The 13,145-nt window shown below is 38.9% G+C and overlaps 5 non-coding genes across 5 annotated transcripts; all 5 read right to left on the bottom strand.

Moving 5' to 3' along the window:
* Window positions 1-820: 820 nt before the first annotated feature.
* On the bottom strand, window positions 821-902 carry trnal-aag (transfer RNA leucine (anticodon AAG)). Its single transcript has one exon. It is a non-coding gene; the product is annotated as a tRNA-Leu (tRNA).
* A 1,334-nt stretch (window positions 903-2,236) lies between these two features.
* Window positions 2,237-2,318, bottom strand: trnal-aag (transfer RNA leucine (anticodon AAG)). The gene has a single exon. It is a non-coding gene; the product is annotated as a tRNA-Leu (tRNA).
* Window positions 2,319-3,645: 1,327 nt separating this feature from the next.
* trnal-aag (transfer RNA leucine (anticodon AAG)) lies at window positions 3,646-3,727 on the bottom strand. Its single transcript has one exon. It is a non-coding gene; the product is annotated as a tRNA-Leu (tRNA).
* Window positions 3,728-5,061: 1,334 nt separating this feature from the next.
* trnal-aag (transfer RNA leucine (anticodon AAG)) lies at window positions 5,062-5,143 on the bottom strand. The gene has a single exon. It is a non-coding gene; the product is annotated as a tRNA-Leu (tRNA).
* Window positions 5,144-9,289: 4,146 nt separating this feature from the next.
* Window positions 9,290-9,371, bottom strand: trnal-aag (transfer RNA leucine (anticodon AAG)). Its single transcript has one exon. It is a non-coding gene; the product is annotated as a tRNA-Leu (tRNA).
* Between the last annotated feature and the right edge of the window lie 3,774 nt (window positions 9,372-13,145).

Below are 13,145 nucleotides of genomic sequence, written 5' to 3'. Positions count from 1 at the left end.
GAATGAAAGATGGGAGTAATGGTCACCTCTGGAAAACCTTTATTAACTCCTAATGATTTAGTGAAACAGTCAAGCACTTTTGCCTTCGCTCGGTGTTGTAATCATAAATAAGTCAGCCATATTTGCAATAATCAACAATGACTTCACGAATACCAGATTTGTTCATGACTGATTTATTTATGTTAAATGGACTGTCTGTTTTACAACATTTGTGCAGATCTAAAGCATTAGTATTTCCGTCTTATATGGCACCACTAACATTTCTGCTTCTTTTTAGTTTGAGCATTTGAAGGAATGCATGACAGACTACATTTTGATGAAGTTTCAAAAAAGGATTTTGTAAGTGGACCGAGATGCCGGACTGTGCATTAGGGCTTAGCTGTCAGAGTGATTTGTTCAAATGCAATGACTCGACACGTTTCTCATTAGCATCCAATATGAAGCAGGGAACCCTTAAACTTCCCTGTGTTTTTTTGAGGACAAATACAATGTATTTGTTTTACATGGACATGATAATTTATGACCTTAGTATTGAGACAAATTGTCAATGACTTGAAATGCCATCTTACCCATATCGTTTTACGTTGAAAACAGCAACCTTCATGAATGCTTATGGAAAAAAATACAAAATATCAAAAGAAGTTTTTAATAAATAATGAAAAAGGATGGATTAGCATTTGGTTCATTAGTAGCACATGTGACAAGAACCTCGTGAGTAAATGAAATAAGTTTGTGATGTTACTGGAGAGCAGATAAACTGTAGAGTTCCATGGACAGGACAGCTGTAGGCAGTGGAAGTGAGTCATCACTGGTGCATGAATGTCAGAAATGGGATTCGAACCCACGCCTCTTTCGAGACTGCAACCTTAACGCAGCGCCTTGGACCGCTCGGCCATCCTGACATCCTCCAGGCCAAGTATTTGGAAACTGCTATACAAAAAAGACTTATGTGCTTAACAACTGCTTGTCTTTTTGGAAGGCAATGATTGAATGGTGAAAACGGCCTGTTCTTTTTTTAACCAAATTTAGACTACTGAGGTGTTGTGTTTTTTTTTTGTTTGTTTTTGTTGAGTAGCCATGATACCCATCAGTTACAATGTTGTGGAATTATATCTGGTGGCAGCACCAGGGTGTTCTGCAGTCTACGGCATTGAGGAAAACTTGGGCCTTGATAGAAATGTACGGCCGCTGTGTTTCAATACCACCTTAAATGCTGCTTCTTTGACCTCTTTGTTTACTTTGAAATGCCAAAGCATGTGTCTCACTCTTTGTGTCCATTCTCACATATTTATGACTTGGTTAAAAGGTTTGGATTTGAATATAAAAAGAACAAAGTACAGAGGACAGCATAGAGTAATTGGCAAGTTGGCAAATGAAGTATAATGCAGCCTGGATAGGAGATCCAGACTTTGATTGAATGAAAGATGGGAGTAATGGTCACCTCTGGAAAACCTTTATTAACTCCTAATGATTTAGTGAAACAGTCAAGCACTTTTGCCTTCGCTCGGTGTTGTAATCATAAATAAGTCAGCCATATTTGCAATAATCAACAATGACTTCACGAATACCAGATTTGTTCATGACTGATTTATTTATGTTAAATGGACTGTCTGTTTTACAACATTTGTGCAGATCTAAAGCATTAGTATTTCCGTCTTATATGGCACCACTAACATTTCTGCTTCTTTTTAGTTTGAGCATTTGAAGGAATGCATGACAGACTACATTTTGATGAAGTTTCAAGAAAGGATTTTGTAAGTGGACCGAGATGCCGGACTGTGCATTAGGGCTTAGCTGTCAGAGTGATTTGTTCAAATGCAATGACTCGACACGTTTCTCATTAGCATCCAATATGAAGCAGGGAATCCTTAAACTTCCCTGTGTTTTTTTGATGACAAATACAATGTATTTGTTTTACATGGACATGATCATTTATGACCATAGTATTGAGATAAATTGTCAATGACTTGAAATGCCATCTTACCCATATCGTTTTACGTTGAAAACAGAAACCTTCATGAATGCTTATGGAAAAAAAATACAAAATATCAAAAGAAGTTTTTAATAAATAATGAAAAAGGATGGATTAGCATTTGGTTCATTAGTAGCACATGTGACAAGAACCTCGTGAGTAAATGAAATAAGTTTGTGATGTTACTGGAGAGCAGATAAACAGTAGAGTTCCATGGACAGGACAGCTGTAGGCAGTGGAAGTGAGTCATCACTGGTGCATGAATGTCAGAAGTGGGATTCGAACCCACGCCTCTTTCGAGACTGTGACCTTAATGCAGCGCCTTGGACCGCTCGGCCATCCTGACATCCTCCAGGCCAAGTATTTGGAAACTGCTATACAAAAAAGACTTATGTGCTTAACAACTGCTTGTCTTTTTGGAAGGCAATGATTGAATGGTGAAAACGGCCTGTTCTTTTTTTGACTAAATTTAAACTACTGAGGTGTTTTTTTTTGTTTGTTTTTGTTGAGTAGCCATGATACCCAACAGTTACAATGTTGTGGAATTCTATCTGGTGGCAGCACCAGGGTGTTCTGCAGTCTACGGCATTGAGGAAAACTTGGGCCTTGATAGAAATGTACGGCCGCTGTGTTTCAATACCACCTTAAATGCTGCTTCTTTGACTTCTTTGTTTACTTTGAAATGCCAAAGCATGTGTCTCACTCTTTGTGTCCATTCTCACATATTTATGACTTGGTTAAAAGATTTGGATTTGAATATAAAAAGAACAAAGTACAGAGGACAGCATAGAGTAATTGGCAAGTTGGCAAATGAGGTATAATGCAGCCTGGATAGGAGATCCAGACTTTGATTGAATGAAAGATGGGAGTAATGGTCACCTCTGGAAAACCTTTATTAACTCCTAATGATTTAGTGAAACAGTCAAGCACTTTTGCCTTCGCTCGGTGTTGTAATCATAAATAAGTCAGCCATATTTGCAATAATCAACAATGACTTCACGAATACCAGATTTGTTCATGACTGATTTATTTATGTTAAATGGACTGTCTGTTTTACAACATTTGTGCAGATCTAAAGCATTAGTATTTCCATCTTATATGGCACCACTCACATTTCTGCTTCTTTTTAGTTTGAGCATTTGAAGGAATGCATGACAGACTACATTTTGATGAAGTTTCAAGAAAGGATTTTGTAAGTGGACCGAGATGCCGGACTGTGCATTAGGGCTTAGCTGTCAGAGTGATTTGTTCAAATGCAATGACTCGACACGTTTCTCATTAGCATCCAATATGAAGCAGGGAACCCTTAAACTTCCCTGTGTTTTCTTGAGGACAAATACAATGTATTTGTTTTACATGGACATGATAATTTATGACCTTAGTATTGAGATAAATTGTCAATGACTTGAAATGCCATCTTACCCATATCGTTTTACGTTGAAAACAGCAACCTTCATGAATGCTTATTTAAAAAAATACAAAATATCAAAAGAAGTTTTTAATAAATAATGAAAAAGGATGGATTAGCATTTGGTTCATTAGTAGCACATGTGACAAGAACCTCGTGAGTAAATGAAATAAGTTAGTGATGTTACTGGAGAGCAGATAAACAGTACAGATCCATGGACAGGACAGCTGTAGGCAGTGGAAGTGAGTCATCACTGGTGCATGAATGTCAGAAGTGGGATTCGAACCCACGCCTCCTTCGAGACTGCAACCTTAACGCAGCGCCTTGGACCGCTCGGCCATCCTGACATCCTCCAGGCCAAGTATTTGGAAACTGCTATACAAAAAAGACTTATGTGCTTAACAACTGCTTGTCTTTTTGGAAGGCAATGATTGAATGATGAAAACGGCCTGTTCTTTTTTTGACTAAATTTAGACTACTGAGGTGTTTTTTTTTGTTTGTTTTTGTTGAGTAGCCATGATACCCAACAGTTACAATGTTGTGGAATTATATCTGGTGGCAGCACCAGGGTGTTCTGCAGTCTACGGCATTGAGGAAAACTTGGGCCTTGATAGAAATGTACGGCCGCTGTGTTTCAATACCACCTTAAATGCTGCTTCTTTGACTTCTTTGTTTACTTTGAAATCCCAAAGCATGTGTCTCGTGTCTCACTCTTTGTGTCCATTCTCACATATTTATGACTTGGTTAAAAGATTTGGATTTGAATATAAAAAGAACAAAGTACAGAGGACAGCATAGAGTAATTGGCAAGTTGGCAAATGAGGTATAATGCAGCCTGGATAGGAGATCCAGACTTTGATTGAATGAAAGATGGGAGTAATGGTCACCTCTGGAAAACCTTTATTAACTCCTAATGATTTAGTGAAACAGTCAAGCACTTTTGCCTTCGCTCGGTGTTGTAATCATAAATAAGTCAGCCATATTTGCAATAATCAACAATGACTTCACGAATACCAGATTTGTTCATGACTGATTTATTTATGTTAAATGGACTGTCTGTTTTACAACATTTGTGCAGATCTAAAGCATTAGTATTTCCGTCTTATATGGCACCACTAACATTTCTGCTTCTTTTTAGTTTGAGCATTTGAAGGAATGCATGACAGATTACATTTTGATGAAGTTTCAAGAAAGGATTTTGTAAGTGGACCGAGATGCCGGACTGTGCATTAGGGCTTAGCTGTCAGAGTGATTTGTTCAAATGCAATGACTCGACACGTTTCTCATTAGCATCCAATATGAAGCAGGGAACCCTTAAACTTCCCTGTGTTTTTTTGAGGACAAATACAATGTATTTGTTTTACATGGACATGATAATTTATGACCTTAGTATTGAGATAAATTGTCAATGACTTGAAATGCCATCTTACCCATATCGTTTTACGTTGAAAACAGCAACCTTCATGAATGCTTATGGGAAAAAATACAAAATATCCTAAGAATTTTTTTACAAATAATGAAAAAGGATGGATTAGCATTTGGTTCATTAGTAGCACATGTGACAAGAACCTCGTGAGTAAATGAAATAAGTTTGTGATGTTTCTGGAGAGCAGATAAACAGTAGAGTTCCATGGAAAGGACAGCTGTAGGCAGTGGAAGTGAGTCATCACTGGTGCATGAATGTCAGAAGTGGGATTTGAACCCACGCCTCTTTCGAGACTGCGACCTTGACGCAGCGCCTTGGACCGCTCGGCCATCCTGACATCCTCCAGGCCAAGTATTTGGAAACTGCTATACAAAAAAGACTTATGTGCTTAACAACTGCTTGTCTTTTTGCAAGGCAATGATTGAATGGTGAAAACGGCCTGTTCTTTTTTTGACTAAATTTAGACTACTGAGGTGTTTTTTTTTGTTATTTTTTGTTGAGTAGCCATGATACCCAACAGTTACAATGTTGTGGAATTCTATCTGGTGGCAGCACCAGGGTGTTCTGCAGTCTACGGCATTGAGGAAAACTTGGGCCTTGATAGAAATGTACGGCCGCTGTGTTTCGATAACACCTTAAATGCAGCTTCTTTGACTTCTTTGTTTACTTTGAAATGCCAAAGCATGTGTCTCACTCTTTGTGTCAATTCTCACATATTTATGACTTGGTTAAAAGATTTGGATTTGAATATAAAAAGAACAAAGTACAGAGGACAGCAAAGAGTAATTGGCAAGTTGGCAAATGAGGTATAATGCAGCCTGGATAGGAGATCCAGACTTTGATTGAATGAAAGATGGGAGTAATGGTCACCTCTGGAAAACCTTTATTAACTCCTAATGATTTAGTGAAACAGTCAAGCACTTTTGCCTTCGCTCGGTGTTGTAATCATAAATAAGTCAGCCATATTTGCAATAATCAACAATGACTTCACGAATACCAGATTTGTTCATGACTGATTTATTTATGTTAAATGGACTGTCTGTTTTACAACGTTTGTCCAGATCTAAAGCATTAGTATTTCCGTCTTATATGGCACCACTCACATTTCTGCTTCTTTTTAGTTTGAGCATTTGAAGGAATGCATGACAGACTACATTTTGATGAAGTTTCAAAAAAGGATTTTGTAAGTGGACCGAGATGCCGGACTGTGCATTAGGGCTTAGCTGTCAGAGTGATTTGTTCAAATGCAATGACTCGACACGTTTCTCATTAGCATGCAATATAAAGCAGGGAACCCTTAAACTTCCCTGTGTTTTTTTGAGGACAAATACAATGTATTTGTTTTACATGGACATGATCATTTATGACCATAGTATTGAGATAAATTGTCAATGACTTGAAATGCCATCTTACCCATATCGTTTTACGTTGAAAACAGCAACCTTCATGAATGCTTATGGAAAAAAATACAAAATATCAAAAGAAGTTTTTAATAAATAATGAAAAAGGATGGATTAGCATTTGGTTCATTAGTAGCACATGTGACAAGAACCTCGTGAGTAAATGAAATAAGTTTGTGATGTTACTGGAGAGCAGATAAACAGTAGAGTTCCATGGACAGGACAGCTGTAGGCAGTGGAAGTGAGTCATCACTGGTGCCTGAATGTCAGAAGTCGGATTTAAACCCACGCCTCTTGCGAGACTGCGACCTTAACGCAGCGCCTTGGACCGCTCAGCCATCCTGACATCCTCCAGGCCAAGTATTTGGAAACTGCTATACAAAAAAGACGTATGTGCTTAACAACTGCTTGTCTTTTTGGAAGGCAATGATTGAATGGTGAAAACGGCCTGTTCTTTTTTTGACTAAATTTAGACTACTGAGGTGTTTTTTTTTGTTTGTTTTTGTTGAGGAGCCATGATACCCAACAGTTACAATGTTGTGGAATTCTATCTGGTGGCAGCACCAGGGTGTTCTGCAGTCTACGGCATTGAGGAAAACTTGGGCCTTGATAGAAATGTACGGCCGCTGTGTTTCGATACCACCTTAAATGCTGCTTCTTTGACTTCTTTGTTTACTTTGAAATGCCAAAGCATGTGTCTCACTCTTTGTGTCCATTCTCACATATTTATGACTTGGTTAAAAGATTTGGATTTGAATATAAAAAGAACAAAGTACAGAGGACAGCAAAGAGTAATTGGCAAGTTGGTAAATGAGGTATAATGCAGCCTGGATAGGAGATCCAGACTTTGATTGAATGAAAGATGGGAGTAATGGTCACCTCTGGAAAACCTTTATTAACTCCTAATGATTTAGTGAAACAGTCAAGCACTTTTGCCTTCGCTCGGTGTTGTAATCATAAATAAGTCAGCCATATTTGCAATAATCAACAATGACTTCACGAATACCAGATTTGTTCATGACTGATTTATTTATGTTAAATGGACTGTCTGTTTTACAACGTTTGTGCAGATCTAAAGCATTAGTATTTCCGTCTTATATGGCACCACTCAAATTTCTGCTTCTTTTTAGTTTGAGCATTTGAAGGAATGCATGACAGACTACATTTTGATGAAGTTTCAAGAAAGGATTTTGTAAGTGGACCGAGATGCCGGACTGTGCATTAGGGCTTAGCTGTCAGAGTGATTTGTTCAAATGCAATGACTCGACACGTTTCTCATTAGCATCCAATATGAAGCAGGGAACCCTTAAACTTCCCTGTGTTTTTTTGAGGACAAATACAATGTATTTGTTTTACATGGACATGATCATTTATGACCATAGTATTGAGATAAATTGTCAATGACTTGAAATGCCATCTTACCCATATCGTTTTACGTTGAAAACAGCAACCTTCATGAATGCTTATGGAAAAAAAATACAAAATATCAAAAGAAGTTTTTAAGAAATAATGAGAAAGGATGGATTAGCATTTGGTTCATTTGTAGCACATGTGACAAAAACCTCGTGAGTAAATGGAATAGGTTTGTGATGTTACTGGAGAGCAGATAAACAGTAGAGTTCCATGGATAGGACAGCTGTAGGCAGTGGAAGTGAGTCATCACTGGTGCATGAATGTCAGAAGTGGGATTCGAACCCACGCCTCTTTGGAGACTGCAAACTTAACGCAGCGACTTGGACCGCTCGGCCATCCTGACATCCTCCAGGCCAAGTATTTGGAAACTGCTATACAAAAAAGACTTATGTGCTTAACAACTGCTTGTCTTTTTGGAAGGCAATGATTGAATGGTGAAAACTGCCTGTTCTTTTTTTGACTAAATTTAGACTACTGAGGTGTTTTTTTTTGTTTGTTTTTGTTGAGTAGCCATGATACCCAACAGTTACAATGTTGTGGAATTCTATCTGGTGGCAGCACCAGGGTGTTCTGCAGTCTACGGCATTGAGGAAAACTTGGGCCTTGATAGAAATGTACGGCCGCTGTGTTTCGATACCACCTTAAATGCTGCTTCTTTGACTTCTTTGTTTACTTTGAAATGCCAAGGCATGTGTCTCACTCTTTGTGTCCATTCTCACATATTTATGACTTGGTTAAAAGATTTGGATTTGAATATAAAAAGAACTAAGTACAGAGGACAGCATAGAGTAATTGGCAAGTTGGCAAATGAGGTATAATGCAGCCTGGATAGGAGATCCAGACTTTGATTGAATGAAAGATGGGAGTAATGGTCACCTCTGGAAAACCTTTATTAACTCCTAATGATTTAGTGAAACAGTCAAGCACTTTTGCCTTCGCTCGGTGTTGTAATCATAAATACGTCAGCCATATTTGCAATAATCAACAATGACTTCACGAATACCAGATTTGTTCATGACTGATTTATTTATGTTAAATGGACTGTCTGTTTTACAACGTTTGTGCAGATCTAAAGCATTAGTATTTCCGTCTTATATGGCACCACTAACATTTCTGCTTCTTTTTAGTTTGAGCATTTGAAGGAATGCATGACAGACTACATTTTGATGAAGTTTCAAGAAAGGATTTTGTAAGTGGACCGAGATGCCGGACTGTGCATTAGGGCTTAGCTGTCAGAGTGATTTGTTCAAATGCAATGACTCGACACGTTTCTCATTAGCATCCAATATGAAGCAGGGAACCCTTAAACTTCCCTGTGTTTTTTTGAGGACAAATACAATGTATTTGTTTTACATGGACATGATCATTTATGACCATAGTATTGAGATAAATTGTCAATGACTTGAAATGCCATCTTACCCATATCGTTTTACGTTGAAAAGAGCAACCTTCATGAATGCTTATGGAAAAAAATACAAAATATCAAAAGAAGTTTTTAATAAATAATGAAAAAGGATGGATTAGCATTTGGTTCATTTGTAGCACATGTGACAAGAACCTCGTGAGTAAATGAAATAAGTTAGTGATGTTACTGGAGAGCAGATAAACAGTAGTGTTCCATGGACAGGACAGCTCTAGGCAGTGGAAGAGAGTCATCACTGGTGCCTGAATGTCAGAAGTGGGATTTGAACCCACACCTCTTGCAAGACTGCGACCTTAACGCAGCGCCTTGGACCGCTCGGCCATCCTGACATCCTCCAGGCCAAGTATTTGGAAACTGCTATACAAAAAAGACTTATGTGCTTAACAACTGCTTGTCTTTTTGGAAGGCAATGATTGAATGGTGAAAACGGCCTGTTCTTTTTTTTAACTAAATTTAGACTACTGAGGTGGGTTTTTTTTGTTTGTTTTTGTTGAGTAGCCATGATACCCAACAGTTACAATGTTGTGGAATTATATCTGGTGGCAGCACCAGGGTGTTCTGCAGTCTACGGCATTGAGGAAAACTTGGGCCTTGATAGAAATGTACGGCCGCTGTGTTTCGATACCACCTTAAATGCTGCTTCTTTGACTTCTTTGTTTACTTTGAAATGCCAAAGCATGTGTCTCACTCTTTGTGTCCATTCTCACATATTTATGACTTGGTTAAAAGATTTGGATTTGAATATAAAAAGAACAAAGTACAGAGGACAGCATAGAGTAATTGGCAAGTTGGCAAATGTAGTATAATGCAGCCTGGATAGGAGATCCAGACTTTGATTGAATGAAAGATGGGAGTAATGGTCACCTCTGGAAAACCTTTATTAACTCCTAATGATTTAGTGAAACAGTCAAACACTTTTGCCTTCGCTCGGTGTTGTAATCATAAATAAGTCAGCCATATTTGTAATAATCAACAATGACTTCACGAATACCAGATTTGTTCATGACTGATTTATTTATGTTAAATGGACTGTCTGTTTTGCAACGTTTGTGCAGATCTAAAGCATTAGTATTTCCGTCTTATATGGCACCACTAACATTTCTGCTTCTTTTTAGTTTGAGCATTTGAAGGAATGCATGACAGACTACATTTTGATGAAGTTTCAAGAAAGGATTTTGTAAGTGGACCGAGATGCCGGACTGTGCATTAGGGCTTAGCTGTCAGAGTGATTTGTTCAAATGCAATGACTCGACACGTTTCTCATTAGCATCCAATATGAAGCAGGGAACCCTTAAACTTCCCTGTGTTTTCTTGAGGACAAATACAATGTATTTGTTTTACATGGACATGATCATTTATGACCATAGTATTGAGATAAATTGTCAATGACTTGAAATGCCATCTTACCCATATCGTTTTACGTTGAAAACAGCAACCTTCATGAATGCTTATGGGAAAAAATACAAAATATCAAAAGAAGTTTTTAATAAATAATGAAAAAGGATGGATTAGGGAGCCAGTTTAGCTCGTGCTGGTTTGCGGCGCCTTCCGTTCGTGAAACCCGGGTTCGACTCCAGGCTGCTCCCTGTTCCCTTCTCTACCTCTGCCGGTTCCAAGCCCGGTTAGAGAAGGTTGCGTCAGGAAGGGCATCCGGCGTAAAATATTGCCAAATTTACCATGCGACTTGTTCGCTGTGGCGACCCCTGATGGGAGAAGCCGAAAGTGGAAGAAGAAGAATGAAAAAGGATGGATTAGCTGTGAAGGAATTTGTTTTATTATTATTATTGTTTAAATGTATTTCTTTAAATGTTAACTTAGATAGACCTTTTTACCTCTTCTCAAAACAGTTGTGTGTTTGTTCATCTGCTTCTCATCCCAGCAAGGAAGAGAGGGGGGTTTACGACACACTGTCCTGAGCTGATAAGGGATACTGTTTGAAGTTAGAATCCACCAAATGGGTCATTATACAACACCCCCTAATGAACTTTTCCTCTTTGTTTTGAAACTGTTACCTCCTTCTTGTGTTCTTAATAAAAGGTGCACAGGGAGAGGCAGAACCTTTGAGAAGAGCAGCGTGTTGGTTGTCTTCTGTCACACTGGCTTCTTCTCCCTCGTGCATGAGAAACTTGATTCTTGCTGTGGTCTATTATTTCTAATTGTGTTTTTCTTTAATGTTTAGATGCATTTATCTGACATTCTTTGGTCCATTCGAGCCGGATGACAACATATCTGCGTCCTTGGGGGGAGGACCACGCCGATTGAAGTCTGTCGACAGCCCGTGAGACTAGGTCTGCGGAGGAAAGTCCGTCGTAGTGAATTCTACGCCGGCCAATCGACTGGTCTGATCCCTGGGTCCGGATTGACGTTATCCGTAAACCAGTCAGACCACAACAACAAGGCAAGTAAAGCGCTTTTACAGGGGTTCGAGTCCCCGAAGTGGCCCAGAATTCTGAGGGACAGGTTCAAGTCCTGTTGCCTGAAACACGTGTGGGTTTGAAGTCCCTAAAGGTCCAGAATTCTGTATAAAGGTGTAGGTTCGAGTCCTGCAGCCTAAAACGCGTTAGAGGGTTCAAGTCCCTAAAAGGCCTATTAAAATTTAAAAATAAATAAAAATAAAAACTTTTTTTTGGTGTGAATGTGTGTGCCTGTGTGAAAGGAGTGAACTTGTTCGAAACAGTGGGCAGCTGGAAACCTTGCGGTGTTAACACAAGGCTGCTTGTTGAAGTAGAACAAGATTTCATCTCATTTGGCTTTAGGTGAAAGGAACCCAGAGTCTAAAACGTGTTTTGCTCCTGGGAGGACCCTAAACGTGTGACCGGATCAGACAATAGGTCTGACCTAGAAGCTTGTTGCACGGGGAGTGAAATTCGGTCCTGAGAGAAATTCTCTGTTGGTTCTGATCACACTCTGTGACTAACGTAAATAATAGAAAAATAAAAATAACAAAAAACAAATGGGGAATTCAAATAGAAAAGTAGAATTAACAGGGGATTCAAAATACATGGAAAGAGCTCATCCAGGCTCAACTACGTTCTTGAGAAAATGGGATAAAAACTACAATTTTAAGGGGAATCTTGGAGTACAGGCATGTACTGAATTAGTTCAAAGGTTACAAATTAAAAACAATATAAAAAATACAAAAGAAACAAAAAGTAGTGAAGAATTAATTTGTGCTAAACTGTGGTTAAATGAAGCAACAAAAAGAAAGAATGGCATTCAGAAAAGTAACACTAGGGAAGCATGTCTGATTGCTAAAAAAGAGGATGATGAATCAGTTGTGATAAGACCAAGACCCCTGCAGCAGGCTGCAGCTGAGCTGCAGGGTGAGCAGGGACGTGATGAAGAAGGGGGGGAACAGAATCCAGCTGTTTTCTCACCCCCTCCCTATGAGGGGCCAACTGCTCCTTCCTTGACGGGTCTTTACCCACCACTGACTGATTTAAATAAACCAGAAAAAGAAAAAATGACGTTAAGAGGAAAAGGGAAAAAACTTGAATGGAGTAAAACTATGGGGGTTGGTTTGGAAGAAGCTGGAGGGTCATCTGAAATTGCTGAGACATTTCCAATGATTGAAGTGCCCAATCCTAGAGCTGGAGAAGATGGCCAGAGACCTACACTTCTTGTGTTTAGGACCTGGACAGTGGAGGATGTTAAGAAGGCAGTAGAGGGAGTTATCTCTCACAGGGAAAATCCACATGATTTTCATGAGCAAATGATGGAAGTTCAGAGAGCTTATCATCTGAATGGCATTGAATGTCAACAAGCATGGATGACTGCTATGAAAGCAGACTGGGCAAAAGTAAAGGGAAATTGGAATCCTATGAATGATGACGATCCACCCAGACCTCTTCCACATAACAGTCAAGAGTTAATTCAAAGTCTTACACTTTTAGGACAAAGAATTAGAGAAGCCTTTCCAATGAGACCTGACTATGGAAAGATTGGTCAAACTAAACAAAAAGATGGAGAGTTAGTGTCTGATTTTAGAGTCAGATTTGAAGAAGTTTTTAAAGCTAACAGTGGACTCAGAGATGATGATAATGATGATGGTGCCTATAGACAGCAGCTGAAACAAGCCTTACTGCAAGCTATGAGACCAGAGA

This window comes from Oryzias latipes, chromosome 13 (assembly GCF_053564925.1).
Source record: "Oryzias latipes strain Hd-rR chromosome 13, Olatipes_Hd-rR_3.1".
Taxonomy (NCBI): Eukaryota; Metazoa; Chordata; class Actinopteri; order Beloniformes; family Adrianichthyidae; genus Oryzias; species Oryzias latipes.
This window is presented reverse-complemented; position numbering and strand designations above follow the sequence as displayed.